This window comes from Hipposideros armiger, unplaced genomic scaffold, assembly GCF_001890085.2.
Source record: "Hipposideros armiger isolate ML-2016 unplaced genomic scaffold, ASM189008v1 scaffold_1224, whole genome shotgun sequence".
Lineage (NCBI taxonomy): Eukaryota > Metazoa > Chordata > Mammalia > Chiroptera > Hipposideridae > Hipposideros > Hipposideros armiger.
In genome coordinates, this window is record NW_017732574.1 from 178369 (window position 1) to 189774 (window position 11406).

General features: G+C 41.3%; 1 protein-coding gene and 2 pseudogenes across 1 annotated transcript in view; 2 read left to right on the forward strand and 1 right to left on the reverse strand.

Moving 5' to 3' along the window:
* The window catches only part of LOC109376857 (DNA repair and recombination protein RAD54B-like), a 59423-nt gene that overhangs the window by 22753 nt on the left and 25264 nt on the right, over positions 1–11406 (reverse strand). The window lies entirely within an intron of this gene.
* LOC109376850 (solute carrier family 25 member 39 pseudogene) lies at positions 7197–8262 on the forward strand (annotated as a pseudogene).
* Positions 8873–10226, forward strand: LOC109376854 (tubulin alpha-1A chain-like; annotated as a pseudogene).

The window sequence follows — 11406 nt, forward strand, 5'->3', positions numbered from 1 at the left end:
AAAAAGGAAGCCTTCGGAATGGGAGAAGATATTTGTCAATGATATATCTGATAAGGGGTTAATATCCAAAATTTATAAAACACTCATTCTACTCAACACCAAAAAAAGAAAACAATCCAATTAAAAAATGGGCAGAGGCTATGAAGAGACATTTTTCTAAAGAGGATATATAGATGGCCAACTGGCATATGAAAAAATGCTCAATCTCACTAATCATTAGAGAGATGCAAATAAAAACCACAATGAGATACCACTTCACTCCGGTCAGAATGGCTATCATCAATAAATCAACAAACAAGAAATGCTGGCAATGTTGTGGGGAAAAGGGAACCCTGGTGCACTGTTGATGGAACTGCAGATTGATGCAGTCACTATGGAAATCAGTATGGGGGTATCTCAAAAAACTGGAAATGGAACTACCTTATGACCCAGCAATTCCACTTTTAGGTATTTATCCAGAAAAACCCAAGACACTAATTCAAAAAAATATATGCACCCCTATGTTCATTGCAGTGCTATTTACAGTAGCCGATACTTGGAAACCATCGAAATGCCCATCGGTAGATGCCTGGATTAAGAAACTGTGGTACATTTACTCAGCTATAAAGAAGAAGGAAATAGTACCATTTGCAACAATATGGATGGACCTAGAGAACATTATGCTAAGTGAAATAAGTCAGTCAGAAAAAGACAAATACCATATGATCTCACTTATACGTGGAATCTAAAAAACTGAATAAATGAGAAATATAAACAGAAATAGTCTCAGAGACACAGGAAAAACAGAGGGTTGCTAGTTGGGAGGGGGTGGGGATGAAAGGAGAAGGGGAAGGGTCAAGACAATACAAATTGGTAACTACAATATGGCCTCAGGGATAGAAAACACAGTCTGGGGAATATAATCAATAATGTTGTAATATTTTAGGGGGCCAGTTGGACTCATGTCTTGTTAGGGAGACCACTTCATAGATGGTGTAGATACCTGACCACTGCACTGTATTTCTGAATCCAATGTTGAATAATAATGTATGTTAGCTATAATTATATATACATATAGTCACAGGATGTGTAGTAGAGTGTGGGAATGGAGTCAATGTAATTGTAATAGATAAGTATAATATCGGGGGTGGGAGGGACGTGGATGGCGGGAGGGAGGTTGTTACTTTTTGAGGGCTGTAAAAGATAACTATTGCATTGTTCTGTACACCTGAAACTAATAAAAGAAAAAAATATTTCATGAAAATGAAAAAAAAAAGCTAACATAGCAATACTTGTATCAGACCACATAAAACAAAATCTATAACAAGAGACAAAAAGGGACATTACATAATGATAACGGGATCAATCCAACAAGAGGATATAAATCTAGTAAACATTTACACATGCAATGGAGAACTATCTAAATATATAAAGCAAATACTGATGAACATAAAAGGAGAGATCCACAGTAATATACAAATAGTAGAGGGCTTTAATACCCTACTGACATCAATAGATAGATCATTCAGACAGAAAGTTAAGAAGAAACAAGTGTCTTTAAATGATACATTAGAACAGATTAGAATTGATATATTTTAGAACATTTCACCCCAAAGCAGCAGAATATATATTCTTTTTGAGCACACATAGAACATTTTCCAGGATAGGCCATAAGTTTGGTGATAAAACAAGTCCCAATAAATTTAAGAAGACTGAAATCATATCAAGCATTTTCTCTAATCACAATAGTATGAAACTGGAAATCAATCAGAAGAAAACTGAAAAACACACAACCACATGGAAGCTAAATAATGTGCTACTAAACAATGAAGGGGTTAACAAAGAGATCAAGGAATAAATCCAAAGATAATTTAGAAAAACAAAAATGAAAATACAACAACCCAAAAATCTATGGGACACAGCCAAAGCAGTTCTAAGACAAAAATTGATAGCAATACAGGTGTCCTTAAAAAAAAAAACAAGAAAAATATGAAATAAACAATCTAGCCCTACATCTAAAGGAAATCTAAAAATAAAAACAAACAATGCACAAAGTGAGTAGAGGAAGGAAATAATAAAGATCAGAACAGAAATAAACAAAATAGAGTCTAAAACAAAATATAAAGCAATGAAATTAAGAGCTGGTTCTTTGGAAAGGTAAAAAAAAAAATGATAAACCTTTAACCAGATTCATAAAGAACAAAAGAAGTCCCAAATAAATAAAATCAGAAATTAATGAGCAGTGACAACTGACACCACAGAAATACAAATAATTATAAGAAACTACTACAAATAATTATATGCCGACATATTGGACAACCTGGAAGAAATGGATAAATTCCTAGAAACATACAATCTTCCAAGACTGAATCAAGAAGAAACAGAAAATATGAACAGAACAATAACTACTAACAAAATCAAATCAGTAATCAAAAAACTCCAAACAAACAAAAGTCTTGGGCCAGATGGCTTTACAGGTGAATTTTACCAAACATTCAAAGAATTAACACCTATGCTTCTCAAATCATCCCAAAAACTTGAAGAGGAGGGAGGGCTCATGAGCTCATTTTCAGAGGTCAGCATTATCCTGATTCCAAAACCAGAGAAAGACATTACAGAAAAATAAAATTATATGCCAATATCCCTGATAACATAGATGCAATAATCCTCAACAAAATATTAGCAAGTCTAGGGCTGGCTGAGTGGCTCAGCTGGTTAAGAGCTCGCTTGGGAGCGCCAGCTTTGAGCAGCAGGGCTGTGGTTCGGATCCCACATTGAGGGCCAGTGACGCTTGCCCTCTACAGCTGGGATGATGAACAACAGCTTGACCTGGAACTGGGCTGCTATGAGTCGCCAGCGGCAGCGTGGGCTGCAGTGGGACTGCAGTGGGCTGCCGTGAGTTGTGTGAGTGGCCGGCAGCTGCTGTGAGCTGCCCGGACTCGCTGTGAGCAGCTGACCAATGACCCGCGACCGATTGCCTCACCCGGGAAGAGCACAATGATAATACCAACATGGACCAGTGAAGCGACATCCTCCACAACTAGACTGAAGAACAAAGACAGCAATTTGTCTACCTGTCTGTTCCCCTTCCCCGATTCCCCAATGCTGTTCCCCTCCCCCCAATTCCTCAGTAAAATCTTAAAAAAAAAAATATTAGCAAGTCTAATTCAGTAATCCACTGAAAAGATCATACACCATGACCAAATGGTGGATGCAAGGTTGGTTCAATATCTGCAAATTAATTAATGTGACACAACACATAAACAAAATGATGGCTAAAAATCATATCATATCAATAGATGCATAAAAAGCATTTGACAAAAGCCAGGATCCATTTATGATAAAAACTCTCAGCAAAGTGGGAACAGTGAGAACATACCTCAACATAATAGAGGTCATATATAACAAAACCACAGCTAACATCATACTGAACGGTAAAAAGCTAAAATTGTTTTCCTTAAGATCAGGTACAAGACAAGGATGTCCACTTTCACCACTTTTATTAAACATAGTATTAGAAGTTGTAGCTACAGCAATCAGAAAAGAAAAAGAAATAAAAAGTATCCAAATTGGAAAGGAAGAAGTAAAACTGTCATTATTTGCAGATGACATATAGAGAATCCTAAAGATTCCACCAAAAACTATTAGAACTGATAAATTCAATAAAAAGCAGGACACAAAATTAATTAATAAAAGTTTTGCACAGCAAAGGAACCTGTCAACAAAATGAAAAGACAACCTACTCAATGGGAGAAGATATTTGCCAATGATACATCCAGTAAGGAGTGAGTCTCCAAAGTATATAAAGAACTCATACAACTTAACACCAAAAGAACAAACAATCCAATTTAAAAAATGGACAGAGGACCTGAATAGACACTTCTCCAAAGAGGACATACAGATGGCCAATAGACTTGAAAAAATGTTCAACATCAATAATCATCAGAAAAATGCAAATTAAACCACAAGGAGATATCACCTCACACCTGTCAGAATGGTTATCATCAATAAATTAACAAGTGTCGGCAGGATGTGGAGAAAATGGAACCCTTGTGCACTGTTGGTGGGATTGCAAATTGGTGTAGCCACTATGGAAAACAGCATGAAGATTCCTCAAAAAATTAAAAACAGAATTACCCTATCACCCAGCAATCCCCCTTCTGGGTATTTATCTGAAGAAACTCAAAACATTAATTTGAAAAGATATATCCATCCCTATGTTCATTGCAGGGTTATTTACTATAGCCAAGATATGGAAGCAACCTAAGTGTCCATCAACAGATGACTGTATAAAGAAGATTTTGCACATATATACAATGGAATATTAGTCAACCATAAAATCTTATCATTTGCAACAACATGGATGAATCTAGAGGGTATTATGCTAAGTGAAATAATTCAGACAGAGAAAGACAAATACTATATGATTTCACTTATATGGGGAATATAAAAACCAAAATAAACAAACTAATAAAACAGAAACAAACTCATAGACATAGAGAACAAACTGATGGTTGCCAGATGGCAGGGGGATTGTGGAGCTGAGTGAAAAAGGTGAAAGGACTTAGAAGTACAAATTGATAGCTACAAAATAGTCACAGTGATGTAATGTATAGCACAGGGAATATACCATATTTCCCAATGTATAAGACGCACCCCTTTTCGAAAAATTTGGGGTCTAAAAACTGGGTGCGTCTTATACAGTGGTTGTAGATTTGTTTTACTTGCATTTCTCGCTTTTTTCACGCTTGTTTTTGCGCTCATACAACCACTGTATAAGATGCACCCAGTTTTTAGACCCCAAATTTTTCAAAAAAGTGTGCATCTTATACATGGGGAAATACGATAGTTAATAATATCACAATAACTATGTATGGTGCCATGTGGGTACTAGGCTTATCAAGGGATCATTCCATAATACAAATCTCTAACTGCTATGCTGTATACCTGAAACTAATATAATATTGAATGTCAACTGTAATGGAAAAAAAATTTTTTTGAATTTGTTTAAAAGACAAAAGATGCTCCTAGTGCTCTTATCACTGAGGAAATTACAAGGGTTTCAGGAACTCTGTGCCAGGAATTGAAGGGAGAGACCAATATGCTCATAGGTATTTTCTATTATCTTAAATTATAAAATTTACTCTAGCTATGCTACATGAATCACTTTTTTTACTCTATATAATCTAAACTGACACACATCTTCATAGAATTTCTCTCAGCCATCTATCGAGGAACTCCATTTGGTCAAGTCTTGTCCTTGAGGTAAAAATATTTTGAGCATAAGGAGTCTCTGCCCCAGAAGCTGGTTGGCAGGAGGAACCTAGCCTTTAGTTAAATTTTATATACTAAAAATGTGGCCAAGCTACTCATATTTATTTTACCCATTTTTTCACCAGATCATTTTTTAGTATATGAATGTTGAGGGTGTCTCACCCACATCCATTTCACCCCTTCGTCTTCAGTGGTACTCATAGGTCTAAAGTCAGAAATCCCTCTGGTCACAGGCAGCGGCCCAATATCAGCACGAAGTTATGGAATCGTATTTAATGATTATGAGTAGGAACCATCTACCTGTCATTAAACAGATAAGAAAAAGGAAGTATGTAGCCCCAACAGTTCTGGGATCTATCATTTAACATGAAGGGAACCAGTCAGTCTAAGAATAAAGCCAATTCTGTGACTGAGGAATAAAATAGAAAGAAACTGGGCTGATGATGACATCCTTTCAGCTGCGAGGCTAGTCAGTCCGAAAGCCTGGAATTTCTGGTACACATACCATTAAACCTCAATTATATACGCCAGTATTTTTATCAGTACTTAAACCAAAAGCATAGTAACTGATATAAGAAAAATTTGCTTTGTTGTTTTTCTTTCCATTGTGCTTATCCTGTATGCCTATTTTATCTTGCTTAAATCACCACATTCCACATTTTGTTTTTAAATGAGTATTCAAATAAGAAGCACATATGAACACAGTTCATTCCCCAAAAAGCAGAGGCTGAACGCCATTATTATTTCAATTAGTCTACAATGGCCCTCCCAAAAGCATAAAGCAGACTCTCAGAGTAAAGCTCTGTTCAAACAGGAATTCTCCCATTTGCACCCAATGCAGGTAAACTGAGGAAATCTTAGACCAAATTACATGTTAGAGATGAAGATATTTTCCAAAAGACAGCTTAGGGAATACACCTCACACAAAGTTTATACAGCGGTAGTTTTTTTACCCTTCGAGGAGGGATGTCAAATATTACATGCCTATATGAAAAACTCAGTAAAACTTCTTAGAAAAATGCAGGAATTGCCTCCTATCGATCCAGCTGTGAGAAAGGGATTACTGCTCTAGGGTTATGGGGTTAGCCAAACACACAATATCTGACACTACACAGGTGAGATCAACAGCAGTCCATATACTCACAGCCTGGGGGAGGGGACACCACACATGCAGGGCTGCATGGGGACTGCCCTTTGGAACAGAGTGAACCACCAGGGGCTGTGGGAGGCAGGCTTTATAATATCAAGACAGCGGGATGTGCTCTGGCTCCTGTGGGGGGATGTTATTGGCTTGTTTGAATAATTCTGTGGCTGGCAGGGAACTGAAGCCTACTACTCAGGGACCTGATTTATTTAATAAGGAGGGTTGTTTAGATAGGGGATCTTATCCTCAGGAGCAGAGTGGGGAAGGGAACTTGCAGTTAGGCCATTTAAGTCCCTCCTGATTTTACCAGATGTCAAGGCAGCACATAATATTGAGGCTTAATCTTAGGTCTTACACTACACTCTCCCCTATAGAAACACACATACACACTACCCTCTAGAATCCATGCTAATTAAGAACCACAGCTAGACAACAGAATGGTGGTTACCAGAGGGGAGGGGAGGGGAGAAGACAAATACGGTAAAGGGGACCAAAAACATGGTGATGGAAGACTAGCCTTTGGGTGGTGAGCACACAACAGAGTATACAGATGTCGTATTATAGTTATACGCCTGAAATTTCTGTTATTAACCAACGTTACCTAAATAAATTTAATTTATAAAAAGTGGGAGGAGGGTTCTAGGCAAGAATGGTAGAGTAGATAAACACTGCTTACCACCTTCCATGGCCTCATTAAAATTACAACTAAATTGGCACCAGCCGCCACAGCCACTATGAGCCTGCCTGGTCTGGGCACCGCGCGCGAGCACTGGCCTACAACCAGAACTGAAGCTACACGATGCCTGACCAGGACCCTGGGGGCATTAGTCCCCTCCAACCAATGGTGGCCTCAGGTGCTGGGCTGTGGGGTCACCTCCCTCTTCATGACTCCCCTAGATGTGATGAAAGCAGCTTGCACTCTCAGTGCCCCTCAGTGACCAGCGAGCTGACACCTCCCTCCAGATTCTGGAGCCTCTCCTACACCAAATGGAAGTGCCTCCTGTACTTCAATGATGTCCTAGAGCCCTTGTACCTGGGCCCAAATGGTGCCTGGTTTCAAGACCCCACATGCTTCACTGGCACCATGGATGTCTTTATGAAGGTTGTGAGACACAAGGGCACCAGGGCCCTGTGAAGTAGCCGCCCAGCCACCCCGGTGATCACTATGCCAGCCACCACCATCTACTTCACTGTCTACAATCAACTCAAGGCCTTCCCAAGTCGTCGAGCCCTGACCTCTGACCTCTACACACCCACGGTGGCTGGCCCACTGGCCCACTTGAGCACGGTGACTGTGATCAGCCCCCTGGAGCTAGTATAGACAAAACTGCAGGCTCAGCATGTGTCATACTGGGAACTAGGTGCCTGTGCCTGTGCTGCCGTGGCTCAGGGTGGCTGGCACTCACTGTGGCTGGGATGGGGTCCCACAAAAGGCGATGGGACGTGCCCTTTTCAGCCCTATCCTGGTTCAACTATGAGCTGGTGAAGAGCTGGCTGAGTGGGCTCAGCCAAAAGAAATCAGTGGGCTTCAGCTCTGTGGTTGGCAGCATCTCAGGGACGTGGCAGCCATCCTGACTCTACCCTTCCACCTGCTGAAGACTCAACACAAGGTTGGCTGGGAGTGGTAGAGGCTGGGAGAGTATCGCCCCTGCACGCCACCAACTCCACCTGGCTGTTGCTGAGGAGGATCTGGACTGAGTCAGGTACCAGGGGATTCCTTGCAAGCATCCTCCCAAGGATCATTAAGGCTGCCCCCTCCTAGGATCATCAAGGCTGCCCTCTTCTGCGCCATCATGATCAGCACATATGAGTTCGGCAAAAGTTTCTTCCAGAGGCTCAACTGGGAACAGCCTCTGGACCCGTGAAAAGATCGAGTGGATTTGGGCCCAATTTCTTGCATGAATGGGGTGGGGCAGGAGACAGCCAAGTGCCTTGTCTTCAGGGGAGGGGCCTCATCTTTCTTCCCTCTCAACTCTGAGCCCCAAGGGTTGGAAGCCACCCCTTTGGGCCCACCCAGACCCTCCTCAGACAGCTTTCTTCCTGCTGGTCCTCATTCCCAAGCCCCAAGGATCATCTTTGCCACCCCACCCCCCAAGTTCAAGACTAAATCTATTATCTCTTCCCCTGGGCCCCCATTTCCCTATGTGTTTGTTGTAGCTGGGCCAGCTCCCAGGAGCCACAAAACTCTGGGCCTGGGGTAGTCTTAACCCACCTGTTAATTCCTTGAGTCTAAAGATGATGAACTTCTAAAAAAAATTACAACTAAATTATAGAATAATCAAACTGGAGAACCATCTGAAAACTAGCTGAACAGAACTCCTATGACTAAGGATATAAAGAAGAGGCCACATCGAGACTGCACTGAATGACAACTGTAACTGAAAATTTTTTTAATTTTTAAAAAATAAAGAAGACAGGTTCTCTTACATCGACCGCCTAAGAGTCATGCTGTAAGAAGCAACAACCTGTTCCTCTCAGCCATCCACCCGGCAGCCGCAAAGCAGCAACCATGCGTGAGCGCATCTCCATCCACATTGGCCAGGCTGATGTCCAGATCGGCAATGCCTGCTGGGGGCTCTACTGCCTGGAACATGGCATCCAGCCCGATGGCCAGATGCCAAGTGACAAGACCACTGGAGGAGGAGATGGCTCCTTCAACACCTTCTTCAGTGAGACAGGTGCTGGCAAGCATGTGCCTAGGGCAGTGTTTATAGACCTGGGACCCACTGACGAAGTTCGCGCTGGCACCTACCGCCAGCTCTTCCACCCCGAGAAGCTCATCACAGGCAAGGAGATGCTGCTAATGACTATGCCCGGGGCACTACACCAAGGAGATTATTGAACTTGTCTTGGACCAAATTCAGAAACTGGCCAACCAGTGCACAGGTCTTCAGGGCTTCCTGGTTTTCCACAGCTTTGGCGGGGGAACTGGCTCTGGGTTCACCGCCCTGCTGATGAAACATCTCTGTCGATTATGGCAAGAAATCCAAGCTGGAGTTCTCCATTTACCCAGCCCCCCAGGTTTCCACAGCTGTAGCTGAGCCCTATAATTCTATCCTCACCACCCACACCACCCTGGAGCACTCTGATTGTGCCCTCATGGTTAACAATGAGGCCATCTATGACATCTGTCGTAGAAACCTCAATATTGAGTGCCCAACCTATATTAACCTGAACAGGCTAATAGGTCAAATTGTGTCCTCCATCACTGCTATCCTCAGATTTCATGGAGCCCTGAATGTTGACCTGACCGAATTTCAGAACAACTTGGATGCCCTATCCATCCCTGCATCCACTTCCCTCTGGACACATACGCCTCTATCATATCTGCTGAGAAAGCCTACCAGGAGCAGCTTTCTGTAACAGAGATCACCAATGCATGCTTTGAGCCAGCCAACCAGATGGTGAAATGTGACCCTTGCTGCCTGTTGTACCATAGTGAATTGGTTCCCAAAGATGTCAATGCCGCCATTGCCACCATCAAGACCAAGCGTACCATCCAGTTTTGGACTGGTGCCCCACTGGTTTCAAAGTTGGCATGAATTACCAGCCTCCCACTGTGGTACCTGGTGGAGACCTGGCCAAAGTACAGCAAGCTATGTGCGTGCTGACCAACACCACAGCTATTGCTGAGGTCTGGGTGTGCCTGGACCACAAGTTTGATGTGATGTATGCCAAGCATGCCTTTGTTCACTGGTCTATGGGTGAGAGCATAGAGGAAGAAGAGTTTTCTGAGGCCCATGAGGACATGGCTGCCCTTGGGAAGGATTATGAGGAAGTTGGTATGAATTCTGTTGAAGGAGAGAGTGAGGAAGGAGAGGAATACTAAAGTTAACATGTCACAAAGGTGCTCCTTTTACAGGGAAGCTTATTCTGTTTTAAACATTGAAAAGTTGTGGTCTGATCAGTTAATTTGTATGTAGCAGTGTATATCCTCATATACAATTACTGGCCTATGCTTTAAAACACGACACTTTGTTACAAACTCAACCTGTCCATTTCTCTGATGGGTTTGAATAAAGTATTCCCTGTGTTAAAAAAAAAAGGGTATAACTTTCAAAAAAATACATTAAAATTTAAGGCCTAGATGGTATCTTCTTCCAATACAAGGATATTTCATCTAGAGTGAAAATTTGTTTAGTGCAGCCACCTTCATAATTATCTCAGCGAAGATCTTCTGTATAACTTGCTACAACATCTCCATCAGCATTTGCTGCTTCACCTTTCACTTTTATGTTATGGAGATGATTGTGTTCCTTAACCTCATCAACCAACCTCTGCTACGTTCAGATGTTTCTTCTACAGCTTCCTCACCTCTCTCAGCCTTCGTAGAGTTGAAGAGTTAGAGCACTGCTCTGGATCAGGCTTTGGCTTAAGGGAATGTTGTGCCTGGTTCCATCTTCTATCCAGACCACTAAAACTTTCTCCATATCAGCATAAAGGCTGTTTCACTGTCTTATCATTCATGTGTTTACTGGAGGAGCACCTTTAATTTCCTTCAGAACCTTTCCTTTGCATTCACAACGTGGCTAACTGTTTGGCACAAGAGGCTTACCTATCTCGGCTTTCATCTTGTCACTGTATTAATCGGTTTCAAGTTGGTTCTCCAAAATGTGTCAAAAATAATTACAGTATTTATATTTTTAAGTAAATACAGTTAAGGTGTTGCATTTTATTAAAATAAATGATTACTTTAAAGTATAAGAATTTCCTATTGCTATTCATTCTTGAAAAACTTAAAAATATAGAAAACTGTACATCTACCTTCCTAAACTTCCTTTCTGGAACACTGAGCTCGTGGGGTAAAGTCGAATGCCACAGTCAGCAGCATGGAAATATCATTCTACTATACGCAAACATTGCAGTGAAAGTGTTCAACATGCCTTCCTCACTAAGCTTAATCATTTCTAGCTTTTGACTTAAAGTGAGAGGTGTGCGACTCTACCTTTCACTTGAACACTTGAGGACATTGTAGGGTTATTAACTGACCTAATTTCAATATTATTTGG